The sequence below is a fragment of the Mustela erminea genome, chromosome 10 (assembly GCF_009829155.1).
Source record: "Mustela erminea isolate mMusErm1 chromosome 10, mMusErm1.Pri, whole genome shotgun sequence".
Taxonomy (NCBI): Eukaryota; Metazoa; Chordata; class Mammalia; order Carnivora; family Mustelidae; genus Mustela; species Mustela erminea.
In genome coordinates this window covers 22,470,171-22,488,235 of record NC_045623.1, presented here as the reverse complement: position 1 = coordinate 22,488,235, position 18,065 = coordinate 22,470,171, and the positions used below count along the sequence as shown (strand labels likewise).

Sequence of the window (18,065 nt, the reverse complement as noted above, 5' to 3'; positions counted from 1 at the left end):
GCTACATGATATGTTATTCTACTTGTACAACATTTTGGAAAAAAAACAAAAACAAAAACAAAACTATAATTATGGTGAAAAGACCAGGGATTGCCAGGAATTCAGGAATGAGGCAGAGAGTTGATTAGGTGAAGCACAGAAAATTTTTTTAGGTTAACAAAGCTATTCTGTTTCACACTGTCATTATTGATACATGACATCAAGCATTTGCCAAAACTCACACAACTATACATCACTAACAGAAAACCTTAACTTGCAAATTTTGAAAATCCATTAGAAGGTCAGTAGACCTCAGGATGTAGAATGAGACAAAACAATCTAACTTTATTATGAATGTAGGAAACAACTGCCCGGATGAATATGAGAGGAAGGGCATTGACCTAATTAACCTTAGGAATTACTGGGATCCATAAGACTCAAGGCAAAAAGAGCTTACATAAGCATGAGTTGATAAAATTATTTTCCACCAGTGGCTCAGGATTAAGCATTTTGGTTGTGTTTTTTGCTTTTTGTTTTTAATTTTTCATTATGTTTAGTTAGCCAACACAGAGCACATCCTAAATTCTTATTGTAGTGGTCAATGATTCATTAGTTGTGTATAACACCCAGTACTCATCCCAACAGGTGTCCTCTTTAATACCCATCCCCTGGTGGAAAAATATGGAATGCTTCATGAAGCTCCATTAGCATCCTTGTGCAGGGGCCATGCTAATCTCTGTATCATTCCAATTTTAGCATATGTGCTGCTGAAGCGAGTACAGGGTTAACCATGTTGATACCATTATACTTATAGACAGGAAATTGACCCATTAAATAAGGAGATGGCAGATGGTGGGAGCCAGGTTTCTCACGGTTGGCATACAAGGTTATAGACGAGCAAGGGAGAAGTGTACAATGATCTATGTGGTGATGAATTACAATTGGAGATATTAGTATGAACTTGTATTTAGCTTAGTATATATACATATGTTTTCATACAGAAATATTTACAAGTTTGTGTCTATATATGGGTTAATATACACACATATATCTGCTAATTCCGTGAGCTCAAGATGGCCTACAAGCAATGACACTCCAGTAGCATAAAGCACACTTCAGCCCAGCTCTTGATTTCTGATACCATTCTCCAAGAAAAGAAACGAGGCTTCCCTAGAAAGATGGATGATTCTGGAACTAGGGCATCAATTACACAAGATGAACCTAGAGCTTCTTTTAGTTACAAAAAGTAAGGAAGTACTCAAAACCAAACCAAACCAAAACACGTTCATTGGGGTAGATCAAGAGGACATAGGAGCCAACTCAAAGAACCCCTAATGGCCAAAATTCCAACAATTTGAGCAATGAAAGGTGATATTGGATTATATAACTCAGAATATAAAACAAGTATAAATTAAGTCCATACTGGTATAAATAAATTATTGAATAAACAAATAAGTGGGGCCAGAATAGACAAATACCCTATGAAAAAGAATTCCAAATAATGTATGTAAATATTCTCTCATCTTCCTCAAGTAGGTAGTGTGTTACTCTCCACCCTTAAGTGGGCACTGCACATAGTAACCTCTTCTGAAGAGTACAGTATGGAAAGTGGAGAAAGACTAATTTTACTGGAGACACCTCACAAACACTACCTCAACCTGGTGCTCAGAATCAAAATCAACAGCACTAAGTCACGTGAATGGATATAACCTTGGTAGGATATGATGAAAATGGCCTTTCACCTTCAGGGTCTTTCTGCCAAAAACACATAACTTACCCTAATTCTGAGGGTACATCAGATAAATCCCAGTTGAAAGGCATTCCAAGAAATACCTGATAAGTCCTTTAGAAAAAGATCATGGTTATCAACAACAAGAAAAGTCTGAGAAACTGCCTTAGCCAAGGGGAGTCTGAAGTGACATTACAACTAAAATTAATGCAGTATCCTGAATGATATCTTGAAATATAAAAAAAGATATTAGGGAAAAAAGTAAGGAAATTTGTATAAAGTGTGGACTTTAAAAAATATGTCAGTACTTGTTCATTAATTATGACAGATGGACCATACTAACGTAAAATGTTAATAGAGAACAGTGCCCAGTGTATGGGGATTTCAATACTATCTGCAATTATCCTATAATTCTAAAACTAATCTTAAATTTATTTATTTATTTATTTATTTTTCAGAGAGGAAGGGACAGAGGGGAGCAGGAATAGAGGGAGAGAGAGAATCTCAAGCAGGCTCGATGTCCAGCATGGAGCCTGATGATGAGGTGCTCAATCCCATGACCCTGAGATCATGACCTGAATTGAAATTGAGTTGGGCGCTTAACCCAACTAAGCCATCCAGAGCACCCCAAAATAAAATTTATTTTAAAAATTTAATGTTTGTATGCAAATTATCAATCTTTAAGCAAATATTTATTGAGTGTCTTTGCTTGTAGAACTGCATAGCCTTCATTTTGTTGGGAAGTTTAGAGCCACTGAAGCCAGTCAGGAAAGAAAATAACCATGGTGTCTTGTATACAATGGCCAGGTAGGGATAAAAAACATTTTAAATATACAGATACCAGCAATACCATTGGAAACTTTAAGGGAAAGGAATATGAAGCAGTAACTGATTTAAGGCCCTAATTGAGCCCCTATTGTGGACAATAATTCACATTTCCATAACACTGGATCTGGAAGCAGGAAGGAATGTTTGTGTTTTAAATAGAAAATTCTTAAGAACTCATTATTCCAAACCCCTAAAAACCAAACCTTCCCAAAACCTCATCCTGCCCAAACTTGTAGCATTTATAAGGCATTTCCCAATGCTGTGTGTTGTCTGACAAAATCCAGAAATTTTTTAGAGTGCATTTGCAAACCTAAAGATACTGGATTGTAAAGGTAGGAAGTGTCAAATTTAACAGAGATGACTTTATTCATCATTTATACTTTTAAATCTTAACCCTAGGGGCACCTGGCTGGCTTAGTCAGTAGAGCATTTGACTCTCTCTCTCTTTTTTTCTTTTTTTCTTTAAAGATTTGTTTATTTATTTGATAGAGAGAGAGAGAGCAGGAGGAAGGGCAGAGGCAGAAGGAGAGAGAAAATCTCCATCTGGAGTGGAGTCCAAAGAAGGGAATGGATCTCTCGACCCTGGGATCATGACCTGAACCAAAGTGAAGAGTCTGAGTCTTCACCAACTGAGCCACTTGGGCTCCCCAAAGAGCATGTGATTCTTGATCTCAGAGTTCTAAGTTCAAGCTCCACTTTGCATGTACAGTTAATAAAATAGATGGTACTAGGAACATAGAAACATGCATGTTTAAAAAAAAAAAAAACTTGATCTTATGTCTCTGGTCTACCTGGCTTAATCCTACCTTAAATAACGATGGCCTATTTAAGGTGAGCCTGAATGATTTTTCCCCTCTTTTATTTCATATCATTATTCATACTTCTAAAAATAATTCACTCTTTGGGGAAACTTAATAATTAACCAAGCAAAATCTATTGATGAAAGTGGCATATTGATTTTCTCCTTGAAAGGTGCATCTATTTGCATTCACATCTTATATTATCCCTGAGACAGCTTGGGTCACAAGGTCTTCAACACACTGAGATAACTTTGCTTTGAAGCTCCACATCACATTCATGGTCGGTCTAGTGATGTTGCTTTATTTATTCCTGCGACTCTGCCGTTTTTCGCATGCTGTTATTCATATGGTTTCTCACTGAATTTTACTCTCTGCCCTGAACCCTGTATCTTCTATTTGCTGTGTTTTCTATGTGTAGAAATTGATACCAATTTGCAATTCAGCTCCATTCCTTCAAGTCAAAGAAAAACAAAATACTCACCCAAGCTCTTTGTAGATGGAGTAGATGTTACTGAATGATTGGTATGATAAAGGGGTTTGCCAGTTACAAATATGAAATTCAATATTAACTATCTTTGATATAAAAGATTTTATTCAGACACTCTGTGTCCTTCTGTCATCCTCCATGTGTCCATAATCTTCTTCCCCCTCCTTTTTTCCATCACGCCTCTCTGTAGGTATAAATTAAACACACAAATTCAAAAAATGGAGATAAATATTTTCTATAAGCAAACTCTTTCTGTGTTCTTATGTAGAACAATGCGTTTCTTTCCAGTTTTCTCCACACATTCAGCTTTGGTACAGGATTGTACCATTTGTACTGTTTGGTGGGTTATGACTACTTATGAGCAAGACAGAATTATTTGTCTTTACTTCAGGATTTAATTGTCTAAAATCTCCCTGTGAACTGCTGCTCCAGATATTACAATGGTACTATACCACAGCTACAAAATATGCAATTAACTTCAGATCTATATACATGGAAGAATGCCTCCTTTAATATCCCATACACTGTTACAACTTATGGTCAAAGGTATTCTTTTTCTTAGTTGAATTTCCAGAAGCATTTGGCAGAGTTAATAAGTTCCTGAAAGTTATTCTTTCATCACCAGATACTCTTTATCAATCTTCTTTTGCTGGTTATTTAACAACTTTCTGGCTTCTGAATATTGGAGAGACCCAGGGCTCTGTCTTTTGGTCCTCTTTTTCCTCTATTTTTACTCTCCAGATGATATCACTTTACATTTATGTATTCACTACAAATTATGACCACCAAATTTTATTTCCATCTCTGATCTTTTATGTGAGGTCTGTACTTGACTATCTGGCTGTCCACATTACATCCCCTTTGTGAAGTCTAGATACCCTTAAATTTAATGTGTCCTCAGACTGAATGATCTATTTCCCCCAAATCTTTACTTTCTATATTCTTCTTTTTCTATGTAATTTAAGGCACCATTCTTCCTTTTAAATCCTGTGTCTAATCTGTGCGTAATTGTCTTCTTTTAAAATAAAACCCAAGTTTAACTGTCTCTCACCACCTTGTTGCTACCATCTTCTCCAAACCATTATCCTCTCTTCCATGGAGAAGTCCTTCACTTATACTTGTTCTCCATAAAGCTGAGTAAGGATTGGGAGGGAGACAAACCATAAGTGACTTTTAATCTCACAAAACAAACTGAGGGTTGCTGGGGGGAGGGTGTTTGGGAGAAGGGGGTGGGATTATGGACATTGGGGAGGGTATGTGCTTTGGTGAGTGCTGTGAAGTGTGTAAACCTGGTGATTCACAGACCTGTACCCCTGGGGATAGAGTATTATGCCTCCATCAGAAAGGATGAATACCCAACTTTTGTAGCAACATGGATGGGACTGGAAGAGATTATGCTGAGTGAAATAAGTCAAGCAGAGAGAGTCAATTATCATATGGTTTCACTTATTTGTGGAGCATAACAAATAGCATGGAGGACATGGGGACTTAGAGTGGAGAAGGGAGTTGGGGGAAATTGGAAGGGGAGGTGAACCATGAGAGACTATGGACTCTGAAAAACAATCTGAGGGTTTTGAAGGGACGGGGGGTGGGAGGTTGGGGTACCAGGTGGTGGGTATTATAGAGGGCACGGATTGCATGGAGCACGGGGTGTGGTGCAAAAATAATGAATACTGTTATGCTGGAAATAAAAAAAATAAAATAAAATAAAATAAAAATTCAAAAAAAAAATAAAAAAAAAATAAAATGTAATAAGGTATTTTTCCTCACTTCAAACCCCTCCAGTAGACCCCGATTTCACACTGGTAAATCCTAAATATTTAACATAGCCACAAATGTTCTGTGTCATTAGGCACAGGTTGTATATATCTTTGACCTGATCTCTCTCATCCCTTTCTTGGTCCTCACATGCTATTTCTGGAATAAATCAATCACATTCAATGAGCACTGCTTTTTACTCATTGTTCCTCCAATATTTCTATTCTCTTAGTCCAGATAAGTTGCTTAGAAAACGGAACCTTGTCAATGAGGTTTTTTCTGTCTGTACTAAAACGATACACTCTCCCACAAATAACCTATCCCCCATCCTTCTTTGCTTTATTTTTCTCCATGATATATTAACCCTTACATACTATATATTTCTTTCTTTGTTATATTTTCCACCCTTTAAAAGGTAACTCAGAGTCTGGCATATAGAATATATTGATATTTACTGAATTTATGCATTATGTATCTTCAAATAATGTTTAAAGTTTTTTTGGAAGATTTTTTTGTATAACTTATTCAGTAAATGCTTATGTAGTCCTAAACTGTCCTATAGATGCAGAATGTATGCAGAAAGAAGGCGGATATATATTTTATGTCTATTTACTCTTTTCTGAAAAGACATTAAAATCCAAGATTAGGCCAAAGTTTGAACCATTTTTCTCAGTATGCAAATATTTAATATTGGTAGTAGAGGTACACTTAATTTAGATTGGGAAATACATGTTATCAGTTACCTGTTAGGCTTAAAAGAAATTGGGGAACTATCTCTTCTTTCAATCAAAGAAGCAAAGAGTTAGGATTCCTAAAATAATCAGAAGGATAGAAAAGAATAGAGCAAGTATTTCTATTACTAAAGTCTAACACTGTCTCTTATTCCTATTCTTGGTATCTTTATTGGAGCCATTAACTCACTTCTTCTTTCATAGCCCTTGTCATTTAACTCTAGGCCTAAGAAAGCCACAGTGGGATGCCTAGGTGGCACAGTTGGTTAAGGGGTTAAGTACTGGACTCTTGGTTTCAGCTCAAGTCCTGATCTCAGGGTCTTGAGTTTGAGCCCTGGGTAGGACTCTGCACTCAGTGCAGAGTCTGCTTAAGATTCTTTCTGCCCTTCCTGCTCATATCTCTCTGTCTCTTTTTCTCAAATAAAATGAATGTCTTAGAAAGAAAGAAAGAAAGAAAGAAAGAAAGAAAGCCAGCCACAGTTTCCTCTTATTGATACTATCATTTAACCACATAATATATGAGAGGCAATCCCAGCAAATTTCAGACATACTTGTAACTACAAGGTTTCCTTGATGGTACCTCAAGAATTCAGTGGAACAGCTGATATCTAGGTTCAATTTTATATAGATAGAATTTCTCTGGGAAAGTCGTTAGTGAAAATATCTACCAAAGGAAATTATAAACCAAAAGAAACAGTTTCTTACAATGAACACACCTATATCTCTCCAAATAAGGTATCATGGAAAGCATTAAACAAGACTCTCAGAAGGAAAAAAAGAAAAAGAAAAAGAAAAAGAAAAACTATGAATACTCTTTCCTCTTTTCTATAGAAAGTTGTTCCCTTTTAAAAGCAAGTTACTTATCTTTTGGGAAAGACACAATAAAACTGTTTCTCAGAACTCTTAAATATTCATGGAATGATGTATATGACTAATGTAATAATTTAGAGTCTTCTTTTATTTTGGTGATGATCTTTGTCCAAATGGTAAATTTATTCAACAAATCCAAGCTCTATTCACATAAGGAATAGAATTATCTGTTAAATATTCTAAAAGGAGAGGCATCTGGGTGGCTCAGTCAGTTAAGAGCCCGACTCTTGATTTTGGCTCAGGTAATGACTTCAGAGATGTGAGATGGGGCCCTGAGATGAGCAAGATGGGTTCTGTGCCTGGGGTGTGGAGCCTATTTAACATTCTCTCTCACCCTCTCTATCCCTTTGCCCCTCCCCCACCCTGTGCTCATTCTCGCTCTCTCAAAATAAAATAAAATAAAATATAATATAATATAATAACTTTTCCCAAAGTAATGATTTGAATAGATTCATACAGGTAATATAGAGCTATGGGGAAATTGAGTGAGGGAGAGTGAGGTGAGTCTTTCTCTATGAACCTCAGGGCTACATGTATAGGTTTTCAAACCACATCAAATCTGGCCAATTCAATTTAGGCTATACAAACATTCATGGATGCAAAACAATACACATGTAAAAGCACAAATAAATGTGATATAACCCTACTCTTCAATTAGCTTATGATTTTAATAGGACTTTTACAAATGGGCAAATGAGAATAATATTAAGGAAAATAAGTTAAGCACCATTAAATATGAAGAACGTATGCTTGTAGCTCAAAGTTGTGTAAGATAATATAGATAGAAAGTTTTAAGGTTTTTGTTTTTTAGAGTTTTTTTTTTTTTAAACATATTGTCTTCATAAAGATCATTACTATCTCTACTTATTTCCAAACTGGAAGTACCTACCTATATTGAAGAATGGCCAAAAGAGTAACAAATATTAGAGAAATGGCTAACCTTTAATACGCATTCAAATTAATTTTATTAAATATTAATATTTTCCTAAAAGTAAACATGACATTTCTGATCAAGGAAAATTATTATGTCCTATAAGAATAACTGCAATGGTCACCCTTGCCCTAATCTTTCCTTCCTCTGGGTCTACCCAGTGACAGCCAGATGGACATTTCTATGCATACAACAATGTCTGCATCACAGGAGATGAAGCTCAAAATATGAATATGGCAGCTTGTATATGCTGAACCTCTGCCCTCCTGAGAGAGGGAGATAGCTCCATATTATAAACAAATTCTCCTTGAAAATATAAGGGAAAGAATCCTGGGTTCTTAGTCATTGAAAGAAAAATAAATAAAGGGGGAGATAAGGCAAGTGTCTATGCATTTACACACTTTGTAGCATTTTCATGGTTCTTGGTTTTATCCCCTCTTCAATGTAAACATATACCTCATGGGGACAAAACCTATTGAGTATCTTTTATTTTCCAAGCCTTTTTTTATTAACCCAAGTTCCAATAAAATGTATTCACAAAGCCCTAACCATGCAGAAACATAAAAATTTAATCTTTTATAGAACCACCAATATCTGAGATAAAAAAGAAGAGCATTTTTTTCTTAGTGATTAAATGATGATTGAGTCTTACCAAATATCTTCAAGCCATTTATTTTATAAACAAATTTGAGTCACAGAGAGAAAAATAATGGCGTGATGTTGTCCTAGTCTTCATGGTGGGGTAATTCATTCCTGTGTACTCACTTATTAATAGTTAGAGTTTCTTCAAGTGCATTTTATCCTTTCTATGCAAACTTTTTCCCTCAGATGTCTCATGCTTCTACAATTCATAAAATTATTTTCATAAAGTTAGGTCTTTAACCTAGAGCTCTCTTCTGACTCCAGATTAATAAATACCACTGCTAGCTATCAGACACATGAAAAAATGTTCATCATCACTAGCCATTAGGGAGATTCAAATTAAAATCACATTGAGATACCACCTTACACCAGTTAGAATGGCCAAAATTAGCAAGACAGGAAACAATGTGTGTTGGAGAGGATGTGGAGATAGGGGAACCCTCTTGCACTCTTGGTGGGAATGCAAGTTGGTGCAGCCACTTTGGAGAACAGTGTGGAGATTTCTCAGGAAATTAAAAATAGAGCTTCCCTATGACCCTGCAATTATATTACTGGATATTTACCCCAAAGATACAGATGTAGTGAAAAGAAGGGCCATCTGTACCCCAATGTTTATAGCAGCAATGTATATAGCAGCAATGGTCGCCAAACTGTGGAAAGAACCAAGATGCCTTCAACAGACGAATGGATAAGGAAGATGTGGTCCATATACACTATGGAGTATTATGCCTCCATCAGAAAGGATGAATACCCAATTTTTGTAGCAACATGGATGGGACTGGAAGAGATTATGCTGAGTGAAATAAGTCAAGCAGAGAGAGTCAATTATCATATGGTTTCACTTATTTGTGGAGCATAACAAATAACGTAGAGGACATAGGGAGATGGAGAGAAGAAGGGAGTTGAGGGAAATTGGAGGGAGAGGTGAACCATGAGAGCCTGTGGACTCTGGAAAACAATCTGACAGTTCTGAAGGGGTGGGGGGTAGGAGGTTGGGGGAACAAGGTGGTGGGTATTGAGGAGGGCACGTATTGTATGGAGCACTGGGTGTGGTGCAAAAACAATGAATTCTGTTACGCTGAAAAGAAATAAAAAAATAAAATTAAAAAACATATACCACTGCTTATTTGATACCTTATACCTGAAACATAAAAAGCCCATTATTGAAATCATGATCCTCCTGACCACAAAGTGGTATTTTCCATGTTTCTCTCTTCAGTGAATGACATCCATGTTGGGTCGGCGGCTCCGGGAATGTAGGAGGAACAATAAAAGTGGCCACCAGGCCACCATCTTCCAGGTCATCCCCCTTCCTTAACCCATGACTCTCCCACCGAATGGACGTATGCTGAGGACACATGACCATAAGTAACCCGATACCTATGCAGGAAACAGGACCATCAGGACTTCCTCATACCCTCTGATCACCAAATACCTTACCATGTATGGAGGTGAACCCATGCCCTTCCATAGCCCGATAAAAGACTCCCCAACCCACTCCCAGCGAGACTTCCCTGACTCCCCTCTCCAGAGTCGTGGAACCTCGCCCAAGGGCGCCTTTAACAAATCTTGCCTTGCACCTACCTCGCCTGGTGTCATGTTTATCTTGCCTGTAAAACCTTACAATCAATATGAATCCAACTATGTAAGCCAGAAACCAAGTCATCCTGATTCCTTCCTCTCCTTCATCTTCATATCTAACATTATCTTATCAATTTCTCTAATCTTTCTGTTTCTTTCAATCCCCATTGTCTTGAGTATAATCTGACCTGCTATCATCTCTTGCTTGAATTGTTGCAATAGCTTTTCTGCATTTTCCAATATGGTAGCTACTAGCCACACAGAGCTATTTAAATTAAAATTTAAAACTTAAAATTCAGCCACATTTCAAATGAACATCCTAGATATATAACATTTACACCACTGAAGGGGTTTCTGTTAGATTTTAATATATATCTAAAGTGTAGTATCTAAATTTATTTTACTCCCCACTAATTAATTATTCACATTGGACACAAAGTTAGATTTTTAAAATACAACTTTAAAAACCCCTAAGCTACTCACACACACGATTTAAATATTTCATTGGTTTTCCTTCTGCTTTTAGGCTCTTACTTACTATTAAACAAAAGTGATTACTTGAGATAAAAAATCCTGCACCAAAACCAATGGCTCCTAGTTATTTTGTACCCTATTTCTCTAGATTCACTCTACAATTCACTATAATCTAACAACTGGACATTTTTTCCCAATTCTTAAATGACCTTTCCTATCCTTCTTCCCACTTAAGGAATGTGAATAAGCAATGCCCAGTCATGAAATACTGTTGTCCCCCCTGCCCACACCACTGGCTTTTTTTTGGTTAACCATTCAACCATTAATTTCAAATCTGTTGTCAATGCCTCAAGAAAGCCTATGTTGACGTCCTTGATCAGGTCAAATCCTCTTGCTTTAAATAATCATGTATAATGTACCTCTCCTTCAAAAGATTTATTATAGCTGCAATTTCAAATTTATATGTGCAATATTTGATTAAAGAGGGCAAAGATGATACTTGTTTTTGCTCAATTATGGTGATTAACTCAGAGAAGCTTCTCATATATTTTGGTTGAATGAATTCAAGTCTCCTCATGACTTCACTCTTGTAGCTATAATGATAGTGATTTGACTGTCATCAAAGGTATACCAGGGAACATGCTCAGTTGGAAACAAAGAAACCAACTATGACTATAGTAAAAATCATAATGAAAGGATAGCTGGGAAGTCCAAAGACCATGAAAGGGAGCTACAAGTAGCAAATAAAATAACTTGTGTCACGTCCTTGTCATTCACACAGTGCTGCCACTGGCCCAGCCCCATTGAACTCCCACAGCTGTTAGCACCACTGGGCCCTTAATTTCACTGTGCACCGAGTGAAATAATCCTTAGCTCTAACTGCTTGACTGTTCCCTGGGAGAATCTCAGTCACCGTCTAGTGCTTCAACTGCCAGACAGCAGAAAGAAGAAAGTACAGAAATCTTAAATTTCCTAGTATGAGCTGGGAACTTGCCTTCCACCAACACACAGACACACACACTGCAAGCATTCCTCCTGAAACAAGAATGAGGTCAGATGTTCAACCATTCAATATATCAACAAAAGTCTGTGATAAGCTCTATTTTAAAATCCTCCTCTGTTTCCTCAAATTCCCAAACACCCAAGATACAGCTGTTTTATTACAAGATATAGGACAGTTTTGTTTTGTTTTGCAATATGTGAGGACAATTTTGTGTATTTTATTGCAATAAATGAGGACAATTTGTTTGCTTCATCTGCTTATTCCCTGCCATATTGCTAGACATGAAAACAGTACCTGGAATATAAATACTCAATAAATATTTGTAGAATGGATATTACTTAATAAGTATTTCTTTTTTATTTGAGAGATAGAAAGGGTACACATGTAAGCAGAGGGAGGGAGAGGGATAAGTAGACTGTGTGTGAATCATGGAACCCAACGCAGGTTGGGGCTCGATCTCATGATGGTGAAGTCACAACCCTGAGTTAGTGACCTCAGTCGAAATCAAGAGCTGGCCGATTAAATGATTGAGCCACCCAGGCACCCCTTAATAATTATTTTTTATAACATTTTTTTTAAAGATTATTTATTTATTTGACAGACAGAGATCACAAGTAGGTAGAGAGGCAGGCGGAGAGAGAGAAGGAAGCAGGATCCCTGCTGAGCAGAGAGCCCGATGCGGGACTCGATCCCAGGACTCTGAGATCCTGACCTGAGCTGAAGGCAGAGGATTAACCCACTGAGCCACCCAGGCGCCCAATAAGTATTTTTTTAAATGACAACCTTTATATCAGTGTTTACTGTCTGTAAGACACTGTTGTAAATATCTTTAAATGTATTAACTCAATCAATTCTCACCAAAGCCCATGAAATAGATCTGAGTACTATCTTCATGTTAAAGATTTTAATACCTGAGTGCATAGAGAAAATTAACTTTCCCAGGCTCACACAATAGTGAATAGCAGAGCGTGAATTTTAGTTCTTGTAAAGTGACTGACATGTCTCTATAACTACAATAGTAAGTGGCCTAAAACAGTAACTCTAAAACTTGGTTGGTGTCTGATTTATCAAGAAGACAAATCTAATTCAACATAATTGATTATAAAACCTGTGAAAGTATTATCCCACAACCAGAGTAATGTTTCTAAAGCTCAGCTCTGCTCTGTAAACTTCAGTAGTTTAATATTTCCTAGCAATACCTTAAACCTGAAGGTATTTGCAGACCACCAATGATTTTATACTGATTTTTTTGGGTACCTAGCACATTGTGTACCACTGATAGTAATTTCTACTGCCATTCCTCTCATTGTTACTATTACTTTTATTGCTCACTCCATTTTCATATGAATTCCTACATTTCAGTCATCCTTGGGCTATCTGTATTTCTGGAAAAATCCCAAGCATTTTGTACAATTTGTGCTTTCTTCTGGCAACAGAGGTGTAGGTAGCAGCAGCAGCAAAGACATTTTTCAGACTCCTTGTGAGCCATCTGCTTTGAGGAGTATGGGTCTCAGAGTGCATAGTAACTACTCTTCCTCTATACAAGTGACCCCCTGATGAGCTCATATATTGCATAGTGTCCCATTCTTTCTCCTGAGTGTTCTCCTGTACAGTTCCAATGCCTACACGGGACGTTCAAAATCACTGGTTACAGGATCAGAGTCATTCCCTTAAGCCTAGTGTCAGTCATTCCTCTTACTGAAATTGACTCACACAGTTCAATCTGAAACACAGAGGCTCGAGTAGATACAACTTGTGACCAGTTTAAGAAGGGCCCAAGCCCGTATCCCTGTCCCTACATGACAATTCTTAAAATTTCTGACTTTGGTCAGTTAAATTTGTAACAGAGGTTTTCTAGCTTTGGGAGCTGTGGCACAAAGCAGCACAGGGGAGGTCAGGTCAAAGGGCAAGCTTGCTAGCAGGCAGCTGCACAGCTCAAGGAGCACTCCAACCAAAGAACAGCAGTTGGGAGGGCAGGCTCTCTAGGAAGCAGCAGAGCTGGTTAACAGACCAAAGCTAGGGAAGAAAGACATCCAGTAACTGTAGTCGTCACCTAAAATCTTGCTCATGGAACACATGGTTAGGGTTCAGCCCAAATCTGGGGACGGGGGGTGACCACACAATATGCTCTTTCTCTTGAAGTTCCCACTGTCCGAATATCTGGCCACCAAAATCCGAGTTTCAATGGCATTTAGGAAACCTTTGTGAAACCCAACTGATTCCTGTTGTTCATTATGGTGAAGTAGGACAGCACTTTATATATAATATTAAATGACATTTTCATGTGCTTTATAGATGGAGTTACTGCCCTGATTATGCTAGAAGTTCCTTCCAAGTAGAACAGAGGACAAAATCTTTTATAAATATCATTATCACTCCTGATACGTGTCCCACTCCTACTAAGCAGGTCTCAAAAACATTTGTGAAAATAAACTAATGGCTACTTTACAGACTGGATTAGCAAGTGTGTGTTTGTTCGGTTTATTAACAGTGTCCAGTGTAATGTGTATACTGTATAGAAAATATTGACATTGATATATTAGCAACAGAAAGAAGAATCACATTCAATGGTCTCCCAAAACTTTATTATAGTTTCTGGATTCCTGTATTTAAAAAAATAAATAAATAAAAGGCAAAAAGCCTACTTTGTGAACCATGAGAAAGCTAACCTTTCCAAAGGTGGCATGATTTTGACATAGGCAATTTTTTATTTTTACCTTTCTGCCTCTGGTTATGGCAAAAAGCACACTCTTCTGACTGTGAGGCAAGGTTCTGAAACTAGCTCCTTGGAAAAAGTCAGTAGGCTCGGTTCTATTCTTATTTCTGTTAAAAGCTTGACTGACCTGGGGCAAGGCAGCTTAATCTGACTGTGCCTTACTTTTAGTCCCCTGGAGAAAAAACAGTGGTGGCAGTCTCTTAAATTTTCCTTAAAGTTGTATGGATTAATGAAGAAGATTTCTGAAAGGCTTTGAGTTGCTTAGAGAATAATTATTTATACAAATATAATCTACTTTTATTTATACAAATATAATCTACTTTTAGTATGTCAAACAGATGTCAAACTGGTAGCGCTCAACTTTTTCAAAACTGCATCCCCTACATATAAAAACCACTTAAGTTCTTACTCTAATAACAAAAAAAAAAGTTTTTTGTTTTTTTTTTTTTTTGCCTTTTTTTTTTTTTTCCAGCAGGAATAATGCTTTTATAAACATATATTTTTATCCCCAGGGGTACAGGTCTGTGAATCACCAGGTTTACACACTTCACAGCACTCACCAAAGCACATTGGAGGTTCCTCAAAATGTTGAAAAAAAAGAAGTTTTGATATATACGTATCACACATAGTTAATATTATTTCACTACGCAATTTTGAAATTCTATGAACAAATGGTTAAATATGCTAAATTTCAATCCTTGAGCTTCAAGTTTGAGTCCCTTCTGTGTAAGAACCATCGTGTTTTAGATACAAATAGCTTTGTCCTAACTTTCCAAAGCAAGACGATTGGAAACTCCTGAGTGCTGAGTATTCTTCCTCTTGAACTTGGACATCAGACTAGAACTGAGAATCTTAAAAGCATCAAAGTTCTAAATAAATTAATAAATAAATAGATATATATATACATGCCTTCACTAAATCTGTAACAAGCTTACCTTTCTTCATTTTTTTCTTCATAAGTCCTAACTACACCTGACATTATGTGTGCTTTGTATTTGTCTTCCCCATCAAAATGCAAGACACCTAAGAGCACTATAGACAGTGCTCACCAAGTGTGCATTGGATGGATGACTCTGTTACTTCTGATACCCCAAACTACTCAAAACCCAAAACACACTTTTGAATATAGTTGGAACACAAAGCTTACAAGAGTGGCGAATTATTATAAATACTAATCATAGGAAAGTATTTTTATGTTTTTGACATTTTTATATTCTGAAATAATTGATCCATCAATACTAGAATTTAGCAAGACTAAATATTATAAAAAAGACATTTTCAGACTTACATACATCAGAGGTCATGTGTTTGAAAGCAAGAAAAATTTGTGAGCTCTGCTACCCCCAAATCATTTCAATGAAAGTTGTTATGCTCATATTTTTCTAGTTTAAATATAAGTCTCATTCTATCAGAGTTTTGTGCCTTTAGAAAATTTGAAACTACTTACATGAAGCTAGTGTAAGATATCATTTTTCAAATGACTGTAATTGCATTTAAAACATAAAAATAGTTATTTATTCAGAAGGCATTATATATTTAATATTGTTCTAGGATTTAAAAAGATAAAGTGCTGATTAAATAATGAAAGCCTTACCTTTGCCTTAAGGAGTACATGGTGTAGTTCTATATCAGAGAGTCAAAATTAATATTCATAAAATACTATAAGCAATATAAAATATCATTGAGTCAAATACAAAATTTAAAGTGCCGCATATGCTATATGACTCTCAGAATGGGGGAGTATTAGGAAGGCAGACACAGGAAAATGAATGTGGAAAATTGTACATGATATACATCATTTAGTTCTGAATTAAAGGATGGCAATGAAAATGAAGGTTATAGAAAAATGTTCCAAAAGAAAACAATAGAAAATCCTAAACTATGTTTAGCATACATTTAAAATTAGGTATTGAAATACATGAGAAAAATTAAATATTAAAATGGGTATATTAAGATTATTTTGCACTCGAAATGAATAAAATATGTTATCTGGAAAATTATGGAAAATGTAATTCTACCATGATGCTGAATAAATTAGATTCCTTTCCACTTTCTCGTGTTTTAGAATGTCAAATTGGACATTAAAAAGTTATGCATTAAGGTCATGTTTATTTTTGTGTGTGCAAATTATGAATAAAAATTTGTTTTTACATTTACTTAGTATTGCAGAATAAATATGTAATCATTTCACTCTGAAGTAGATTTTGAAGAACATTATGCAGTTTGATTATTAAACTGAGATGTTAAGGAGTTGAAGTTTAGGATTTTACAATTTGGTAAAACTGTGTGTTGCCACAAGATAGACTCTTCAGAAAGAACTGAGGTTTAGCTAACCTTTAGCCTTTCATTATATAACTGCGGAAATACTGAAAACCATATAATTGTCACCTGTTTTGCATGCTTTTTAATTCCTTGATCTTTTTGCTGTCTGCCCCGTCTTCTTTCTCCTCACTGTGCCTGCTTTTCCCCATGTGCTTGCTATCTTGTCAATGTGACTTCTTCAGTCTATTCCTAATTTACTCAGAATATCTGGGTAAGAAAGCTAGAAAATACAGAAACTCATTAGACTTATGACATATGATGAATTCTCATCTAGTAAAATATATTCGCTCTACTTGCATGTTATCATATTAACTTAGGCTATTAAGAGATCTTTTTGTTCCTATATGTTGGTATCATTTTGTCATTTTGGACCAGGGAAATTCCTGGGTATGTACCTCACAAAGAATAAGTCATTTAGAAAATACAACTTTTACATTTAGAAAAACTATACTAGTTTCTTTGCTCTTGCAGCTTTATGTTCAGTAGACTTGATAATACGCAACTCAAAATGGAGAATGCAGGTCCCATGGAGAGGGACTCCACACCCTGGGAGTTATTTTACAAAAAGAGAATGTGGTGGGTTTTGTTGTTGTTGTTGATGTTTGTTTGTTTTGTCACAAATGGCGTTGCATTTCCCTGTAAACTTCCTAGACATCCGCTCTTGGGTTTACCAAAGACCACACAGCAACCTTATGCAAATGTGACATCTCTAACATATTGGTTTCCTAGGACATATGGCACGATGGAGGCATCTTACACTGCAGCCTGAACCTACTGCAACATTTCTTTTTCTGTGCATCCCACTTGAGACATCTTGGTCACGTGATAAGTACATTGGACCGGTATGTTGCCTCCAAAATCTAAAGGAACAGAGTTTTTTAATGAGAGGGAGTACAGTTCATGGCCACTTTATTTCTACTACATGCCCCCCATAGCGCTTAAAGTTTCAAGCATCTAGTCTTTTGGCACACTTATAGACATCTGAGTTACCTACCACCTTCTGTTTCCCCAGGTTTGAGTAACATAATGCCATTCCTGGAGTGTACCAATGAGAACTGAATATAGTCCCAGAGCCAAAAAGTGATTTATACTCCTATTCTTCCCCACTTAAAAACAAACCTACTCTTGATCCTCTTAGTAATTAGTAAAATCTTAAAATAAGTTGAGTTTTAGTAGTGCAGGTACCACTATGAAATCCTTCTCCTTCTGGAATG

At 36.4% G+C, this 18,065-nt stretch overlaps 1 non-coding gene and 1 pseudogene across 1 annotated transcript; one reads left to right on the top strand and one right to left on the bottom strand.

Annotated features, from left to right (window-relative positions):
* Positions 1 to 18,065, top strand: part of LOC116567471 — a 68,803-nt pseudogene that overhangs the window by 10,910 nt on the left and 39,828 nt on the right.
* On the bottom strand, positions 655 to 759 carry LOC116568331. The gene has a single exon (XR_004276555.1). It is a non-coding gene; the product is annotated as a U6 spliceosomal RNA (small nuclear RNA).